Source organism: Mesocricetus auratus, unplaced genomic scaffold (genome assembly GCF_017639785.1).
Source record: "Mesocricetus auratus isolate SY011 unplaced genomic scaffold, BCM_Maur_2.0 Super-Scaffold_100015, whole genome shotgun sequence".
Lineage (NCBI taxonomy): Eukaryota > Metazoa > Chordata > Mammalia > Rodentia > Cricetidae > Mesocricetus > Mesocricetus auratus.
In genome coordinates, this window is record NW_024429198.1 from 46,624,132 (window position 1) to 46,644,811 (window position 20,680).

At 38.7% G+C, this 20,680-nt stretch overlaps 1 protein-coding gene and 1 long non-coding RNA gene across 9 annotated transcripts in view; one reads left to right on the top strand and one right to left on the bottom strand.

Moving 5' to 3' along the window:
• The window catches only part of LOC110343440, a 286,166-nt gene that overhangs the window by 253,233 nt on the left and 12,253 nt on the right, over nt 1-20,680 (top strand). For 5 of the 7 annotated variants that reach the window (XR_005881688.1, XR_005881684.1, XR_005881689.1 and 2 more), the window contains one exon: nt 2,504-2,574. The exons of the other annotated variants lie outside the window; for them this stretch is intronic. This is a non-coding gene — a long non-coding RNA (uncharacterized LOC110343440). The remainder of the gene's footprint in view (nt 1-2,503; nt 2,575-20,680) is intronic. 7 annotated transcript variants of the gene reach the window in all.
• The window catches only part of Chst9 (carbohydrate sulfotransferase 9), a 241,840-nt gene that overhangs the window by 171,672 nt on the left and 49,488 nt on the right, over nt 1-20,680 (bottom strand). The window lies entirely within an intron of this gene.

Genomic DNA, 20,680 nt, shown 5'->3' on the forward strand with positions numbered 1-20,680 from the left:
ACTTTGAAAACTTACACACATTTGAAAAGTGCAGAACTCTAACTCATGGGGACCTGTCTTTGTAGATAACTACCCTCAAGATCCAACTAAATGAACAGGTCTCTCCCATGTTGACTTAAGAGGATTAAGCCATGAGTATCTCCAACCTCATTATTTAACACTCGATAGCCAGATGCCAATTGATCTCACTAGATAATCAGAGGAACTTACAGTTTGTCCAGTGACACTAAATACACACTGGTCCACAGTGAATAACTGGTGATGGGGTGTCTGTAGGGGACACAGTAGCTTCTTTGGTCCTGTTGCACCAGCCCAAAGTACACTGCATGAATGAACAACCTCGGGGCCTTTCCAGCCATGGCAGGAGAGCATGTCAGGGACTCTTCATTTGTCAATTGCCTCCACTTGGTCATTCTTCAAAGGACAAATTATCATTTTCAGAAACTTGGAAAATTAAAAAATCCTTGTGTCATTTGAATATAATATTACACAGCAAATTCCCACTTTACAATAGTGACACGTATCCATCATTTCAGTAGAGGCTTTGGAAGGAACCTTGGAAAAATACTGTTAATGCTGTTTTGGGATCCAAAGATTTTACATGCTGTTATAGAGGAACCACATTCACCATTCTTAGTTGGAAACAGATTTCTATCTGGAATGACTAGGAAGGTTTTTTTTCTACATTTATTTTACATTTTCCCCCTAGATTTGTCCCATTTCTCTTCACCATATCAGTTTCCCATTTTGCTAATAATCTGAGTTACAAGTGTCTGTTTTTTCTTTCCTTTTAGCTTTTCCTCTTAAAAACATCTAGATTCAAGGCAATTCCCTTAGGAGCAGGCAGGGGCTACCTATACAAGCTGTTAAAAAGATTGATAGTGTCTTTGAGATCCAAAAATTTTGGGGCACTCTGCAGAGAAGAGCTGCAAGGCAGAGTTTCCCTCTTGACACCTGGTACAGGCTACAGAATGCCTGCCATAATGATTTGCCAGCTATGACAGGCTACCCTCAAGAAGTTTTTCTCACTCTTGTGGAGGACAGTCACTCTGATCACTGTTTGCAATAAAATATAATTGTATTATCTTATTTGAAAAAGTATAAATTAGCAGTCTGGATATTTTTATAATTTCCATTCTCACCATTTGTCACAATTAATTCAGTAGCTCAAATAATTCCCCTTTTTCTGTCTTTATTTTCTTACTTTCTGTTTTGATCAAGAAGGTTGATAGGTGATGTGTTTCAAGTATACTCAGGGTAATGACTATTTTTATGTTAAGTCAGAATTAATATAAAGAAGCACACATGGGGTATGTAAATCTTAGGTTTAAAATGCATTTAAGTGGGTGATTTTACATTTAGAGAATTATAACATCTTATGAATCCAATTTCTTCCCATTTATTTGATGTTTCTCAAGGGACTTATACATACATAGTGGAAATACTTAGTTTGCTTTACTTGTTCACCTTGGTACAGCCTAGAGTCACCTGAGGAGGGAGTCTTAAATGAGGGGTTGCCCAGATCAGTGTGTCTGTGGGAAATTGTCCTGATGATTAATCAGTATATGTGGGCCCAGACTACTATTGTTGGTACCATTCCATAGGCATGTGGTACTGGACAACATAAGAAAGCTAGCAAAGAATGGAATTGGAAGTTAGCCAGCAAGCAGCATTTCTCCACGGTTTCTGCTTCAAATTCCTTCCTGAGTTACTCTCCTGGCCTCCCTCATAGATGGGACCAGGAAGTACAAGACACATAAATCATTTACTTCCCCAAGTTTCTTATTGTTGGAATGCTGTATCCTGGCAACAGAAAGCAAACTAAAACATGGAAACTAATTTACTAAAAAATGGAAGATGAACTGAAAATATCCTTTATGTTTCCTCTTAAAAAATAGTTGTCATACCCCCGTAGATTATGGATCAAGGGATGCAATTAATGGATACCTGATAAAGAAAGCAAAAAATTTATTCAATGAAAGCCTTTATTCTCATTTAATTTTGACTGATGTCAAGTGTATTTCAACCAAAAAGCTCTTTGATTTAAACATTCAAATAAATATTAACAGTAGAAAATTTAGAGATTCTAGAAGAGTAACGTGAAAATGTCTGAGACTGAATTCTCAGTTTCAGTTATAAAATTGTTAACTAGGGTTAGCACTCAATTCTTTCTTGTAACTATTTTATGTTCCTATTGATATGTAGTCACAGAGGCTGGCATATGCATTGTTTCCCTTACAATATGTCATATACGGCCTTCAAAAAATTCTAGGCAAAGATGTGAACTGAAGGAATTTACCAAGTCTTTTGTTCAAACCACAGCCCATATGCAAAGCTTGGAACTATTTTTCTCTTGGGCTTTATGCTAACCCAGTGGACTGCATATTATAGGCACAAATGTGTGGATCAGTAAAATGAGACATAGAAAGGTTAGGTGAGTGATCACATTTACACAGCTACTGAGTGTCTAAGGGCTTTTTTTGCTTGTCTTTGTGATTCCAAGGTTTGTGACTCTCTGTACAGACAATACTGCTCTCTTTCAACAAGTGACATAGTTGTCCTACAGTAAAGCAAGTGAGTATACAGTCTGATGGGGGAAGTCCTCCTGCGTATGTTTGATTGGTTTAAATAAAACACTGTTGGCCAAAAGGGAAGCAAGATAGGTAGGACTAGGAGTCTAGGACGATTCTGGGAAATGTAGTGAAGAGAGTCGTCACCATGTGATCTTCCTGGGAAGAGGATGCAAATCTGTGTTCTTGGTAAGATAGACCTTATAAAAATATATATTAGTAATTATGGGTAAATAATTAAGTCAGAGCTAGCATATTGGAAACCATAATGGACAGCCAACAGCTTCATAACTAATATAGTGTCTTGTGTGTTATTTGGGGGTTAAACCGGCAATGGGACCTGGGCGAGAATCCCATAACAATATGGTGTCAAAAGTGGGATATAAATTTCCAAATAAAATGACAAAAGCTTAAAAGAGATTGTCATCATCCCATTTCAGCAGGAAGTAATCTTGAGAATACTATGCCCCCTCCCTACTATTGATATTACAGGATAGTTTACACCTGTTAGTGTTAGTTTTCAATTGTTTATGGTTGGGATTGGAAGGTGTTCAGACTTAGACATCTCTTTCAGATGAGTTAGGATATGCTTAGGATAGTATATAGGTGGATTATAATTTGTTTATCATCTTCTATGCATATATGCTTTATATATGTTTGAGACATTTTGTATAGTGACACAATTTAGTTTTGTCTTAAGTCTAAATCAATGTAGTTTTGTCTTGAGTCTAAATCTTTTCTTTGGACTAAAAGGGAAATTGTAGGAGAGAATTTACATATCCATAGCTCTAACCACTCCTGTGTGGGTGTGTTCACGGGTATGTAGAACGTATGGGGGATGAATAGAGCTGGTGGAGGAGACTTGTGCTCTTTGGGTTTCAGTTTAACCTGAGGAGCAGTGTGTGGACCTTTGGTTTTTGTCGTTCTTGAATTTTCAAGTAAGTGTCTTCTCTTTCAATAAAATATCATAGGCCTTCCATATTTTTTGTAGTTTAATATTTCTTCATTAACAATCTTTATATACAACTCCAAAACTCAGGGTTTTTTTATTTCCAGGTTTTGCAGTCTCCATTATATTAACCTAATGGGGGGTCATGCATATTACAAAATACTCTTTTGATAAGAATTCCTTTAAAAATGAGTTTTTAAAAATGTATATCACCTCACAACATTAAGAAAATGAATTGGACCTGGTGGTGGATGCCTGAAATATCCCCACTAACTCCAGTGGCTGGGGCAATAGGATCTCAAGTCCAAGGCCAGCCTTATCTAAAGATTCAGTTCAGGGCAATCCTGGGCAATTTAAACAGACTCTGTCACAAATCAAGAGGAGGAGATATAGTACAGTAGGTGAATGTATAAGCTCTAGATCCTATCTCTAGTGTGTGTGGGACTCTGATTTCCCTGGACAGATTAAATTTTTTCAGTGTTGGGTCAACCTTGGCTAATTAGTAAGATGGGTGTGTATGAAGTGTGAATCCCATATTTACAGTTAGTAAACAAGAGCTACTCTGAAGGAAAACCAATGTGTTCTGTGAATGTTACCATTCTTAAGTCCAGTACCTGGGCTGATTCAATAATAAAATCAATAACTTAAGATGACCAGAGTTCAGTCACGAGTGAAATTCCTAGCATGCCTAGCCTTTGGGCAGTAAACGCAAAATGATAACATGGTAATGAAATCAATAAAATAGCCTCAAATATCTTTACCACACTTCCATATTTTTAAGTACCTTCAGACAAAATGAGCAGGAAAAATCATAGCATTCGATTCAGGACCAGGTCCTGGGGCTTTAACAGAAACCAATATTCATTATCCCTCACTGTGGTCCAGCGGTTCACGCTAACAGAGTTTAGCATATCCTCTTGTTTGGATCACAAGAGACTGTTATAGCCGACCATTATCAGCCAAGTTCATTGTGATTTCCTGTGTGTGAACTACTCTATGCATGCTTCCTGTCTGTGGACTACACTCTTCACACTTCCTGTGTATGAACTACAATGTGCACTTTAATTCTTCTGTTTTAAAAATAGTTTGCAGACTCCCCAGCCACAAATAAACTTGTTTCATATGCTCTAATCTCATTGATTTATTAATGCAGAAACCTAAATCCCTGAAAAGCCAACACACGCAATTGATTTTCTTTGCTCTCAAGTAATTAGAAAATAGTAAACTTCAAATTATTATTAACTCCCAAGTATATAATAATGTAAGATATAACCCATCCCGATCTGGGGGGAGTGTAGATTCATAATTAAGATATTAAGAGTAATGAGGAATCTATATTGAAAATTTTAGAAATCATCGCAATTAACACATATAATAGTGAAACTAACATTTATACAGAAGTAATAAAGAAAACATGTTTATGGCCTTAAGTAGCAGTGTTTTATGTACCTCGGTGTCAGTGGTCACCAATGACATCTCTACTCTGAGAACCACTGAGGGTTCTCACTACCACCACAGGTACTCCAACTTTCTGAGAACCTGTGTGGTCTGATGCATTACTGCAAAACCACTATTTTTGAGCAAGATACGAAATGTCCTGGTCTTTACATCAAATCAAAATGGACACAAATTCCCAGACACAAAGAACCAGACTGAACAGCTGGTTCTTCATAACCACCTAGTGATTAAATTAGAAATCACAGGTGACTCTACAGGGACAATCTCAGGAAACCCCGAGACCTGCCTTACATAAGCTCAGTTAATTGAGATATATCTTCCTGTTACAATGTGTCTGTGTATGTAACTGGGACCATACAGCAATGGTGCCCGTGATGATACTGAATATACATATTACCACATTTTACTGGAGTAGAACTCATGTATTTTAAAAGTTAACCAAGAATATAATTAGCATGTCAAACTTTGTACTGGTTTAGAGATATTTTTGTTTATGAATAATCTAAATGAGAAGTTCTTATGTCTTTAACATTGTTAAGTTTCTCTTATTATTAAATTTGTTCTTTTACAATTCCATACATGTAAACTATGTATATTGGGCCTGGCCCCTCCTACTTTCTCTCATTTCCCTCCTGACCTTAGCCTATTCCTCCCTTCTCCCTAAATCTCTTTCCTTTATTTATAGTTTTGGTTTTATTTACTGACCTGCAGTGTTTCACCATGGACTCTGCATGACCCTGTGTTAGAGCTAACCATCAGTGTCTGGTGAGTTCCCCAACCAGACACCATGCTTCTCTCTCTACCAGAGTCTTCAAACAGACCAGCAGTGATGTAGGAGAGGCCTGTGAGTCTGAGATCAGTGAGTCCCTTTCCTCTCCACATGCAACTGTTAGGAGGACCTGACTGCTGTGGCCCTGTAACCACATGCCCAGCTGTTGTGAGTTTTTGTTGCCATGCCCCTTTTTTCCTCAGAAGATCACAATCTGCAAGCCCTCTCCCTGTACTCTGGTTCCATTATTTTTTCCATTGTCTCTTTCCCAGCATTCCATGAGACTTTAGAGGAAAATGGAAGAGTTTTGTCTTGGGCCATTCCCTTATCCGTCCTGTCTTACTGTTTCTTTGCATTAACTTCATTCACTACAAGAAGTTTTCTCTATTTGAAGGTGACAGTGCTCCATCATACCTGGTGGCAGTGTTCTGTGATACTCAACCTTGCTTTCCCTCACATACTGCCCTGTCTGTTTCTACTAATATCTATCCATGAACAAGCAGCACCACTCTCCCTTCAAGTTGGATGTATAGGTTCAAAGCCCAGTTATACTCCCTTACCAGAAACTTCTAAACTAAAGGAGGTGAAAGAGTATGAGAAGCTGCAAACAGCTCATGCAAAGTTGAAGTCACCACCTAGAAAGATGTGAGGTCAAACAACAAATCCTTTAAGGGGAGACTACTAGGATTAAATCCATCTCTGATGTGATCCTCTACAATACAGTGAATCCCGGGCTCCTTAGGAGTGTATAGATCCCTTTGGTGAGTTAATCTAGGTGGCCTTTCTGTTAGGATTTCTTTAAACCATCAGCTGCTGGTTACTAACAGACTCCAAGCCAATTAGGTCATTGTGACCACTGGCCAGGCCATGGGAATGCATGCTTCCTTTATCTCCCACATCTGTTATGCGTATCCACGAAGACAGAAGCACACAACCAGAAGCTCCATGAACAAAACATGATCCAAACATTTGCTCATATTTCATGACTCAGGATTACAAGATGGGAAGAATGGGAATTCAATTTGTTTTAATAATTGAAGATTGCTCACTAGGTGGAATGCCCATCAACCAACATAATGTGACGTTTCAAAGGTTCTATGAGACTGAACAAGTGTTACCATGTTTTTATTATTTATCTCTTTTTGTGGTACTACGAATTGAATTTGGGGCCTTCCACTTACTAGGCAAGTAATCCACACTGACAGATAACCACAGCTGTCTTTCACTTTTTACTTTGTAATTGGGGTCTCACTAAGTTGCCCAGACAGCTGGAGAATTTACAACCCTCCTTCTCAACTTCCAGAGTAGATGAGATTACAGGTCTGCACCACTAGGATCATCCACTGCTATTGTGTTTAAAAGCTAGTAATTGCTACCTGATGAATACACTCACCGCTAAAAAGAATACACTGGGCACTAGATGCTGGTACCCAATAAAGTGCATCATTGCTAAGAAGAGACATTCTGCATCATTCTACAAATCCTCTCAATTGCTGAAATTTAGCTGAACAACTTGAAGTGTGTAGTCTAAGTGTTGCTATGATTCTTCACAGTCTCTCGCAGGGATGTGTGTCTAATTGATTTGTGGGGAAAATTTTCCTTGTTCTCTGAACTCCTTGGTAAAGGTTTCTTCCCTGCTTTTCATGGACAGACAATGCTATCACAAGTTGTTGCTTTTGTTTTCTGAATCAGAAATAAATCAGTTTTAATGAAGACCCATGCCTCAGAGTACTAGAAAAATTAAATTTTGTTCTGGAAAGAGATGCTGCTGGGAAACATTAGCTCAGTGTGTAAGGCGTGATTCTTGGAACACATCATTATGATAGTCCCCACACTACCGTGATTACTGACTTGGGCAGCACACCTTACACTTCAAGCAGCATCTTTGGAAAAACTGTAGGATTTTATTGTTTGTTTGTTTTGAAAAAGTATGATTGGTGGTTATATACAGACATACACTTTCCATAAACTTTCAAATCAAATTTCATAAGCTAAAGTGAAGACAGGGTGACATAATTTAACCAGGACACAAAGTTACATTTCATGGATAACTGGGAGCATACATGGAATCTTTTACCTTTTTTTTAGGCATACTCTTATATAGTCCACACTGACCTCAACTTTGAACTTTAGACTCTCCTAACTCTCCCTCTCAAATGCTAAGATCGCTAGCGTGCACCATCACATTTGATTTGTGTGGTGTTATTGTCTCGTGCATCCAAGGCAAACACTCTGGCAACTGAGCTATAGACTGCACAGTCAGTCCTAGTATCTTTCTTTGCTATGTTGTTCTTCCTACAAGGCAAATGAAGTTTACTTTGCATTTGTGTCTTGGGAAGGAGGAGGACTCCTCCCTGACTGACCCACCACAGGTATTGGAGTAGTATTTGTTGAGTGAGTATGAGAAACCAAAGCTCCTCACCTCACAATGGGGACTGCACTCCTTGCAGTGATTTGTGGGAATGGGGCTCACCAGCTTCTTTCCCTGATCCTGTTTGCCCTCATTTCCCTCCAGCTTCCTTGGCTCTTTATAGTATTGGGAAAGCTGACACAGCTTGAGACCTTAATAAAACAAATGAATGTTTCTAGGAAAAATCAAATGAATGGCTGCCATTCCTCTTCCTCCAAGGTTGCAGGACAGAGGCAACAAGAGCCACTCTGGATTTGGATTTGGAATGTTGCCTCTCCTCTGTGAAACCATTGTACTTGTTTTAAAGAAAAGAAAGATAGAAATCTTACTTTTCTCTTTCAGTTTCTTTGTCTTGCCTTCTCCAGGAGAAGAGCATTTTGTCTTTGTCAGATCAGTTTGTGAACTCAGTGAGTTGGAATCTAAAAATTGTTGGGAACAAAATTCTGTTTTTTTTTTTCTATCACTAATCCTTTCAACAGGATGTTCTGTAAAACCTGGCACACATGCAGCCGCACAGGACTTTATTGATATTTTTAATGGTCTGATGATTGCAGTACACTGAAAGTGCTAATCAAAGTGGTGACTAACTTAAGAGTGATTTAGCGATAAACTAAGACATATGTAATATGCAGCAACTTATATAAAAAGAGACAGAAATAATGCAACATGAGGATTTTTCTTATTTATTATTGCTAAAGTCCCTTGTTAATAGTGGCAAATATTTTGTAAATCTAGAAATTTTGTGTGACATGAAAAATGTATCCCCATGATTGCAGAATGTAGCTCAATTTGTGGAGTGCTTTCTTAGCATACAAAAGGCCCCTAGGTTCAAGTCCCAGTACAACATAATCAGGGTGTAGTAGCACATAACTGCAATTCCAGCACTGGCAAGATGAAGGCAGGAAGACCAGGACTACACAGAGGGTTTGAGGCTAGCCTGGGCTGTATAAGAACCAAAAGGGAAAGGAAGGACCAGAGAAAAAGAGGAAGGGAGGAGACTGAAAAAAATGGGGAAGGATACAGAGAGAGAGGGGGGGGGGTAGGGAGGGAGGGAGGGACGGAGGGAGGGAGGGAGGGAGGCAGGGAGAGAGACACAGAGAAGGAGGGAAGGAAGATGGGGGAAAGGAAGGGAGGAAGGACGGACAGAGCTCCAGTTTCACTGTCATAACTTAACTTTGGAAACTTCTTTGTTCCTTTCTGGAGAAGCAGGCTGTTTCTCATAAAACAAATTGAAATAAATGCATTTTATGTTTAGAGGAAAAGTTTAACTTCTCTAACTAGAAAGCCAAATGTCCTTAAGGATTCTTCACTGTGCAAATAGGGAACACAGAGAGACATTATTCTTAGTAGCTGCCTGGCGTCGTGGCTCAGAGCACTGAAGACTCAACTGTGGTCTGTGTTTTCTTTTGTCTTTGATAAAAAACAACCAGTCCCACGTTACTATAGTTAGCTGAGCTGGTTTTACAAAATAGTTAGCTAAGGACTGTTCTTCTCATGTCTTAAGGTTAATTCCATTTGAAACTAGCCCTGAAATCTGCTGACAGCTTTATTGGACTTGGATATACCAGTCACCAGTTGAACCAGTTTATTTCCATTTTGCTGTTTGTTTTAGGCCTTACGATCTCATTTGTGACCCAAATAAACTATGCTTATAACTTACATAGTGAAGTTCCTCTTCATCTACACTTTGCCTCTGTAATCCTTTATTCTCAAATGTTCTAAATAGGAATTTATTTACTACTTATAGTTTGCTTTTAGACTGGTAAAAATAAATGTAAGAATAAGGCATACATTAAAGCACTGCATATTTATATAACATTTTAATATGTAATAATCAGAAAGTATATAATATAAAATTTTTAATTTTAATAAATTCCATGGTCAATAATTGCCAATTATACATAACAATTGCCAAATAAATTTGTCTGTTCTATACCTATTTCCATAAATAACAATTTTATTCACCTCACTCTTCCTCATAATTCAAAATTAAAAAAAAATAGGGTTTTGGTTATGTCAACATTACTTACAAGCTTTTATGACCGGCCAAGTGGTGTGTGGTTTATGTTAAAGGCCACAGTAAGGAGTGAAAGGTGGGAGGGTCACAGAGGCATGGAAGCATGTGGGAAGCTTATGGAAGGCTGAAGGGGAGCTGCTGGGGATGAGGCATTTGGTCGCGTAGACTAGTGGAGTGCTACTAGAAAGCTGGCCAAGTCTGCACCATGAATGGCATCACATACTTGCCCGTGAAGTAAGAATTCTAGTACACAAACAGCAGAATATTTCAGTTTTACCATGGTTATTTTTGAAAGACTTCTATTTCCATTGCTGTGAAAAAATACCATAATTGAGAGCACCTTGTAGAAGGAAGTTTATTCTGCCTTTCAGTTCAAATGGAATAGAAACCCCTCCTGGAGATGAGGCTTGACAGCAGGAAGCTGAGAACTGTATTACTACCATGCTTGGGGAGCAGAGAGAGAGCAAGCAGGAAGTGTAGCAAGACTGCAAATCCTTAAAGCCTACTTTCTCCCAAGGCTCTACAACCTAAAGGTTCCACAACCTCCCCTAACAGCCCCAAACCTATGGAGGACCATTTCTCACTCAAACCACATCTTAGCAGTACCAAGGCCTATAGGAGGTAGTAGTGAGGGCTGCACTAGTTCTGGTGTCAGATTGTAGTGCTCTTTGGGTACCATCATCTCTTCTTATTTTCAGATGTACGTTAGAATAGAAGGCTGACATTGTGAATTTTCTAATGCCCCATTGTTTGTGAGCCAATTAACGGTAAGTTAAACCTTCTCTTGAATTATTTAGAAAACGGATGAGTTTGGCTGGCACACACTGGTCTGGGTAATGCATTGAAACTAGGATGGAAAGGCTGAGCAGTTTCAAATGCTTAATCCTTAGTTCCTCTAACAGCACTGGTGTGAAAATGGTTCTGAGTCATGGTTCTCATAGGGCTATAGAAAACAATAGAAGTTTTCAAGTCATCTCACTGTGCATTCCAGAGATAGCTATGGTTTCTTTCCAGTCATTTCAGTGTAAAACAAGTAACTTTAGAACACTATCATAACGGCTTTACTTTCCTGGTGTGCTATGTTTGAGTGATAAGGATCTCAAGGAAGAGCAATTGCAGCAAATAGCACCTGGAGGTTCTCTGCCATTTGTGTTTTTGCTGTATGGACCAATTACAGTGAAATCTGTTTCTAGTTAGGTCCCCCATGAATTTTTCTGTGTCTCCAGAGCCACAAGTCTGCCTCCTCTTTTAGTAACTCTCTCTTGAGCTTCTGCTAATCATTCATACAGCTGGACACCCACAAATCGACTGGTCCCAGATCTTCTGTTGATCTACTCAAATGAATCCTGGGAAATCTACTGAATCCTCTTTACTAGATTTCGAGGGCTCTTGTGATGTTTATGCTTGTTCAGTTTTCTCTGGAGCTACTTCTAAACAGGAATCTCAGCTGGGTGAAGACCGGGAATGGAGTGCTTGCTGGTACACAAGACTCTGGGCCTACTAAACACACACATCTCTCTATTCGGTGTTCTACTGGGCACAGTTTCTGAACCTTTGGCTTTATGAAAATCATCAGTTAAGTCAGAGTTGTTTAAGACTACTGAATATAAAATGATACTGACAAGTATATTATTTCATAGAAACAAGCAAATTAGTTTTGTCTAGTGAGGATAAATATGTAAATTATATGTGACTAGTACATTAGATGTTTAACATTAACAGAGGTTTATAGGATAAATACTGACAGTGTTTTATATGATAAATACAGTCGTTTAAAATAATCTTTTTAAAGGCATATAGTCTATATTGCACATTTATAAATATTAGAAGTTAAATTAGAGAAAGGAAGAATGAAAAGAAAATGTATCTAAATATAAATGTTAATTTTTGTTCTAAATCATACTTTTATTTTTCAAGATAATGTAATTTTACCTTTACACTGAAAAAATTTGCATATTTGGTGAAGACTTGGAAGTAAAGAATATAGTTATGGGGAAAGGGAATAATTGTCAGTATTTTTCCTATCAGAAACAACCATTGCTAGTTATAAATACAATTTAAGGTGCACTTTTTTATATTTACTTCTAATTTTAATTAAATTTGTTTCTAACTGAAACCTGGAAACATATATGTTAGATACTCTAATAGGGTAATAGGTGGTGCTTTCATACAAGCATACATTATATGATCAACACAAGTATAACTATCATTGTACTTATTTCTTTACAGAAAAAAATAAAATACCTTTTTTGAGAGTTGTTAGCTTCTTTTATGTTGCTGTGACAAAGACAACTGAGGAAAGAAAGTGTTTATTTGGGCTTATATTTCCAGAGGAATAAAGTCCATCTCATGGCAGGAAGGCATGGCCGCAGTCAAGAGAAGCATGGCATTAGGAAGAGGAAGATGGTTCATCACATTCTCTTAATTTCCATGCCATATGTATATCTAACTATATGTATGTATATAATTATGTAAGTATAATAATGAACTAAAGTGTTTTGTTTTGAGATTTTTATTTTTATTTTATGCTTTTGAGTGTGTGAATGAATGAGTACCATGTGTGTGCAGTAGTACCTGTGGAGCCCCAAAGATAGCATCAGATTCACTGGGATTGGAGTTGCAGATTGTTCTGAGTCACCATGTGAGCAATGAGGATAGAATCCAGGTTCTCTGGAAGAGCCTCCAGGGCCCCTAACCACTGAACCACCTTTCCAGTCCCAGAAATCAACTTCTTAAATTCCTCATGTGAGATTGTGAGGTACTTGCCATTCTGTACCTGGCTTACTTCATTCTACACAATGAGCCAAAATTCCATCCACATTGCTGCAAATGGCCAACGTTTATTCCCTTTCATTGCCAAACAGTATTGCACTGTGCACATATATCACTTATGCAAACAGCAGATGATGGGCACTCAATTGGTGTGAATAGCACTGTGGTGAAGAAACTAGTGCAGCTATCTCTTGGATAATTTGATTTCATTTCTAAATATGTACATATTAGTGTATTATATTGGGACATGTACTTTAGTCTTTTATTTTAAATTGTGGTCTTCACCTAAGAAAGTGGAAAGCTATAAAGATACTTTATTTTTACCAAAAATTTAAACTAAAAGATCATGCAGAATTGGTTTTCTTACAAATATTACCCTGTTTCTTAATATATACTCCTTACTACACAAGACTACACTAGCATGCGTTTATGAGCTCACCAAATATCATATTTTCATGGTGGTCATGATAACTGTAGACTACAGTGGCTACTTCGTTTTTATTGAAGATTAGATATTGGTAGTGTTTCTAGAAAGTCCCATTGCACAGCAAGGCTCATGTAGTAACCAAAGCATGGAAAAGCAAACAATACTGAAATATCAAGAATTTATGCTCAGACCCAGGGAAAGGACTCATTTATGCAGGTTCTTAACCAAGGTACCACTGTCTGTGTGTTTCTTCCTACAACAGCATGGGCCATGGCATGGTGATTCTTAGGAATCACTGCCCCTGTTTATCCATATAACGTGATATTTTCCTACTCTTAAGATGATTACATTATTGCTACTCATTTTTGCCTTGATTTGGCAAGCAAAATATAAAGTATTTTGAACCGGTATCTTGAGCAGACAGAAGAAGGCATATACCGGCTGTTGAGGACACTGCAGAGCCTCTGATGTATCCGATGTAGACGTGTTTTACGTGACTGTCTAGCTTGAGAATAGGCAGGACAGCTTGCTTACTCAGAAGGAGCACATGACCAGCACGAACACTAGCTCTTCTAGTGCCAGATCTAACTGGGGCGGATGCCAGCTGCTTGACTCCCATCACACTGTGTGTGAGCCAGTTGATCACAGCCTGTTCATTTATCTGACAGCAGCTCCTGGTGAATTTTAAAATTGGTTCTGACAATTTGTTTTTTAACCTCAAGGCTATGTCCCAGTTACCTGGGTGAGCTTGACAATTTGATATTTCTCTTCATAATCAGGGATAGTTTAGGACAGTTGGCCTCCCAGCCATTGTCCCTTGGAGATGACTTAGATCTCTATGTCTTGCCATTAGCAGGGGTGGGAGGAAGTTCCCAGCTGAGCCAAGAAAGGGGAAGTCCAGTTTTCTTTATTCAGGTATAAAGAGAGTTGAGTCATTCATTACCTAGTGGTATGGTAAGGCAGATGGGAAAAGGCAGAGCCTTTGCCTCAGGATAGAAGTACATTAAAATAAATCCAACTGCAAAAGCATTAATGTTCAGCATGGAGCTCCACACATGAGTTTTTTTTTCAATCTAGTATTTTGTAGGCATTGTTGCTGTCACTTGAGAAGAGTTCTGTCATGCCCATTTGCCGCTAACCTTCACCTCACAGTAGCCGCATCGCTTACATCAATGTTTCAATTTTTCTGCTTGTTGGAAACCATATGCTTGACATTTCCTATTTTTGTAAGGACTGATTTTTTCCCCATTTATATCTTTCTATTCCTTTGTCATCTTCAAGTTTCCTGCTACTTCTGCACAAGTTAGGATATTTTGACTGTAAGAAATAGTAATTTCTAACTCAAGTTGGATAAGACAATATAAAGATATTTTTTTCTTGTAACTGGAAGCTGAGGCCTCAGGCCAGTTACTTCTGGGCCACTTGTCATAATGGGTCTTACTTTTTTCATCTCGGTGTTTACTTGTGGTCACAGGATTGTTGCAAGCTGACCATATCTCTTTCTCATCCACTCATCTGGAATCGGAATGCCCCATGGGAAAAGAATGGGGAGATATCGAGGAGGCGTTGAACATATCCAAATAAGACACAGCATTGTTCAGTTGGATAGTGGTGATGGTTAATGGGTGTGTCTGTCAGGGTGTTTCCGGAAGAGGTGAGGATCCAAGTTGGTGGACTTAGCAAAGCAGTATGAGTAAGAAACCATGAGGTTCAGAGTGGGCCCAGAACCTCATGGAGGTGTAGCCTACCACTGTTTCCTGGCCCTTCCCTCCTGGTCCTCGTATCTTCAGTTTTGGAATGGAATCAATCTTTACCTTCCGTTCTCTGGATTTCAGATTTGTAAAAAACTCACCTGGATATCCCTGGCCTTGACCTTTCAGATAACAGATTGTAACATTTCCAGTTTCCATAATCATATCCTCAATACATGGAAGTATGTACAGATGGGCAGATACAAATAGTTGTGTAAATACTTACTTATTTATAACCTCACATCAGTTTTCTCTCACTAGAAAACCACAATGCACATCCTGACATTAAAGCCCAACTCAGTCTTGGAATAAAACTACCCATATTCTGTGAGCCATTTTATCAATAAATAAAAAATTGAAGCATGGATGACAGTGATATAAAAAGACCACACATGCATGTGATAGTGATGGTATTATGGGAAATTATGGGACTAGCCTGGAGGAAGTGAATTCAAAGTGGGTATGGGCTTTATGGTGTGAAGTTTGACTCAGGTTGTTGGTTGACTGTCTTAGTTAGGGTTTCTATTGGTGCAGAGACACCATAACCATGGCAACTCTTATAAAGGAAAACATTTAATTGGTGCTGGCTTGCAGGAATCATAGAGGCATTCAGGCAGAATAGGGCTGGAGAGGGAGCCTCCTAGCATTGTACATCTGAACCAACAGGTAGCAGGGAGGGAGAGAGAGAGAGAGAGAGAGAGAGAGAGAGAGAGAGAGAGAGAGAGAGAGAGAGAGAGAATCTGAAACATCAAAGTCACACTCCTGCAGTTCCAGCTATGAACTGCACTTGTCACCATGCCTTCCTCATCATAGTGACCAGTGCTCTTTGAGACTGTAAGTCAAGTAAATCCTTCTTGCATTAAGTTACTTCCTCCAGATGTTTGATCACACTGAAGAGAAAAGGAAGTAGCACAGGTGGAGACCTGTTCCTACAATCTGTTTTTAAACCAGTCTGGGCTACCACTTAAGCCATTACATTCTCAGTAACAAAAGTGTTTCAATAATGGATTCCCATCAGTGAGCTAGTTATGTCCTGTACTCACTCAGTGCCATACTTGATGTATTTACTTCTATTCTCCAGACTGACTTTCTACTTAAAGGGAGGAATAATATTTTACAACTCATTTGATGATTATGGCAAACATTCTGGCAACCTAGTTTGATCTGCATGTTGGTATCTGTGCAGAAGTCACTAGCCTTTAAGTGATAGTATGGGTAGGTGAGTCTTGAAGAGGAGATTAGGCCAAGAATACATGATTCCTTTTTTTGTTAACAGCTGAGTAACATTCCATTGCATAAATATACCACATTTTCATTTACCAATCATCACACGATTGACATCTAGGATATTTTGCCATGCTATTGGTTACCCTCCATAGCCTGATGGTAAGACCCTACTGCTGAAGACAGTACATACTTAAGCTATAGATCATTTGGAACTCAATCTCATTCACATCTGTAAGCTTCACTCCTATGGACTAGCATAGTGCTAGAAGTTGTTATAGCTGATACCAAAGGGGACAAGCAGTCATCGGTCTCACCCAGCTACAAACTCTTGTAGCTACAATATTGACCTGTCTGAACTATATACTCACTGATGCAGTAATGGCACATATCATGGGAGTAACCAATGACTTTTTCTAAAAATGGGATTTAAGACTCCCTTCATGAGATGGAACTCGTATCCATTAATGACAAAGAAGTTGAGACAATACAGCTCATGAGTTCTAAGACAAAATTTGCTTCTATTATTCTTCTAAGTTAAAGTAACAATAAAATTACTCCCAGTGACATATTGCTATACCCATAGACCACTGCATCAATCAACCCTCATCAGGGAAGCACCATTTAGTAGATGGGAATTAACACAGAGACCCACAATCTGGAAAATGTATAGCAGTTGTGAGAGTAGGAACATTTAGCCTCAAATTTGATGTCTTTATCAAACCCCTCTCCTCAATGATCAGAGTGATATGGAAAAGAAAGAGAAATGCTAAGAGGTGGAAGTGCTAGAAAGTACCATAGGACCTGTCCTAGTGAGGGTTCTACTGCTATGAAGGTACACCATGACCACAGAACACTTAAAAAGGAAAATATTTAATTATATTCAAACTATTACATTCCACTCCTTGGGCCCTATATGGTTTCAACAAATCATATTGGAAAATGTATTTAATCTAACTTTAAAAGTCCCTATAGTCACAGTCTCAATGATGTTTTAAATCCGAAGTGTCTTCTGAGATTCATGAAATTTTTTAAACATGATCTCCTATAATATCAAAATCAAAAAGCAGATCACATAGTTCCAACATACAATGGCACAGTTTATATATTAACATTATAAATGTAGGGAAGGGAGAATAAGAATAGTGAGGAAATACTACAACAAAGCAAGACTGAAAATCAGCCAGGCAAACTCCAAACTCTGTATCTCCATGTTTGATGTTTAAGTGCTCTTCAGATCTCCAACTCATTTCAGCTTTGTGGACAACAACACACTTCTTTCTTTTGAGTTGGTCCCACTCCCTGTTAGCAGCTTTCCTTGGCAGGTATGCCACTGCTCTGGTATCTTTAACATCTATTGGTCTCCAAGGTAATCCAGGCTTCAACTTCACAGCTTTACACAAAGGCCTTTCTAGGCCTACATTCATGGACACCCCTGACACATGTCTAGCCTCAGTTTCTTTCCTTAGTTTTTGAGACAAGTTCCATAGCTCCTGTAGCCTATTATTCCAAACCATGTGGCTGAAGCTACCAAGTTCTGTTGCTAACTGGGGCTGGAACATGGCCTCTGCATTCAATTACAGCTTCACCAGGTTTCTGTTTTTGATGGCTTCCTTCATTGCATAAGCTTTGCTGTCTTGAAACTGGATCTGTAGACCAGGCTGACCTCATACTCAGAGATTTACCAGCCTTTGCTTTCTGAGTACTGGGATTAAAGGTATGCATCACCATATCCTTCTTTAAAGTTTTCTTTGTTTTCAAAAGTTGCAAACTTAACTGGGTGGAATCTTACCCTGAGGTCACCACTCCCTTTATTCCATGTCTTAATCTGTCTGTCTCCCTAAAAACATGATTTAGCTCCTTTCTACTTCCTGGTATTCCTTGTCTTCTCAAATTGTATATTTTGCATTTTTCCTTTCTCAGCTTCCTCCTTTTCATCATAAATCTAAGTAAAAATGACCAGTAGTAACCACATAACAAAGTCAATAGTAGGCTATTTTGAGATTTCCATTGCCAATAGAATTAATTCAAAACTCTTCAATTTAGGTTCAGGCAGAATCTTTGGGAAAGAGTAATAGCAGTCACATTCTTCATCAAAATACCACAAGAATAATCCCTAGGGAGCATACTAAAATACCTTTTTCTCTGAAACCTCTTGTACCATGCCCCCACAGTTCATCAAAACACACTCAGCACCACTGTCTTCTATGCTTCTACTAGTATGGCCCATTAATCAGCATTTAAAATGTCCAAATGTTTTTCTAATTCAAAGACCTAAGGTCCATATTCCTTCAAACAAGAGCATCGTGAGGCTTATCACAGTAATACCAAGTCCCTGACACCAAGTTCTGTCTTAGTTAAGGTTTCTATTGCTGTGAAGAGACACCATATGACCATGGCAACTTTTATCAAGGATAAACATTTAATTGGGGTGGCTTATATTTTCAGAGATTAAGTCCATTACCATAATAGAGTGACATGGTAGTATGCAGGCAGGCATGACAATCCAACATCTTGAGCCAGAGGCAATAGGAAATGGTCTGAAACACTGGGCATGGATTGTGCATATATGAGACTTCAGATCCCATCCCCACAATGATACACTTCTTCTCACAAGGGCACACCTACTCCCAAAACCTCACCTCCTAATAGTGCTACTCAATATGAGCTTATTCACACCAATTATATTCAAAATACCACAGAAGGTGAAAGGGGGGAGTTTGAGTGTTCAAACTGAGGGAAGCTTGGCAAAATCTTGTTATAATTTCCTTATGGTTTTGATCAGGGACATCTAGGTAGATGAAGACAAAGCTGGCCTAAGGCAATAGTTGCTGAAACATAGCTCATTTGGTGTTAATTTTCATCTACAGGTAATGACACAATGGTCAAAGTTTCTATCTGTCTGTCTGTCCATCTACCTAATCTATCTATCATTTATATATAATCTATAATCTACTGTGTATCTGTCTGCCTGTGTATCATTAGAATTTCCAATATGGGAACTCTGTCCATCCTGAGATCAAATTATATATTCTGGAGAAAATGACAACAGGACTGTTGCTCATAAGGACCCTCTTTGATGTGAGCCTGTGATAAAACACCATTAGTCACCTGACTCATAAACACTGTTGGTGTGTAGCAGACAATACCCTCCATGTGGTGCTTTCACCTCCAGACAGGAAGAAAAACTCAGAATCAAGGTCCCTCAGACCTCACTTGCAGAACTTTTCATTAGTTTACTGAGACTTCTTAAAGAAATGCAATGGTGTTACACAATTTACACTGTCTCACCAGATAACCAGGAAGGAACACCCTTCGTAGGAGAGAAATTAATCTTTACCATGCTCAGACAGGATTTTCAGCTTTTTTTTTCTGGGACGACTTAAAAGCAAATGGAGGTTTCATTCTCATCATACTCTTTGGTCAAAGTGAAGTGGTTCTTCTCCTCTTCTTTCTCTTCCTCTCCCCTCTCTCCAAACAAGACAGCTACTTAAGTTTCAGTTGTGTGACTCCTTTAAGTTTGAAATCCATACACACATGAATACATATGTTAGACTTCTCTCTTGCTAACCTGTCTGTTTTATAGGGCAATAGTGTAGTCCTTTATGATAGCCAAGAAAGGAGTCAGCTGTTTTCCATTTCTAATGCGTTTGTGTGTCCTGAATTTAGTGTCTGTTCAGAGTCAAATGCTCAATAATGTTCCAAAATCTGACTCTTTCTTTCTCCTTAATGTACCAATACATTATTGCATCAGAAAAAGGCCACAGTAACTTTGTCATATCACAGTGGCTATTTGGAATACATACATTTTAATAACTGAAAATTTGCAATTGTAGGAAAATCTAATCCTTTGTATCATAGAGTTAGCCTTTCAGGCAATGGGTTTGAAATTTTCTAAAAGTAGAGCAAAAGGAGGTGAGAAGTCTGGGAACAGCTAACAGACAATGGGAGAACCATGGCAGAAACAATGATAGGTTTACTCATTTTCCTAGGATGCATTAATAGTTCCCAGAGATGCTGGGGATGAGCCGTTTCCTAAACAAACATAACATGCAGATACAGAAAAGACTGCTTTGATCCACTGACATCAAGAGTATGGTCAGCTAGGATCTGAGAAGACAGGGCCTGATGGATGACAAGATTGGGCTTTGTAGGCAACCACCACCTCTGTAAACCATCTGGATCCTTCTCAGAGCCAGGCAGAAGAAATACTGTCTGCCACAGTTTCACTGACTGCCTCTCCATTTGGGAAATCTCCCTCCTCTTTGGAGTCCTTGGCTATCAGTGATTCTCTCTCTGTGTCTCTCTGTCTCTCTGTCTCTGTCTCTCTCTC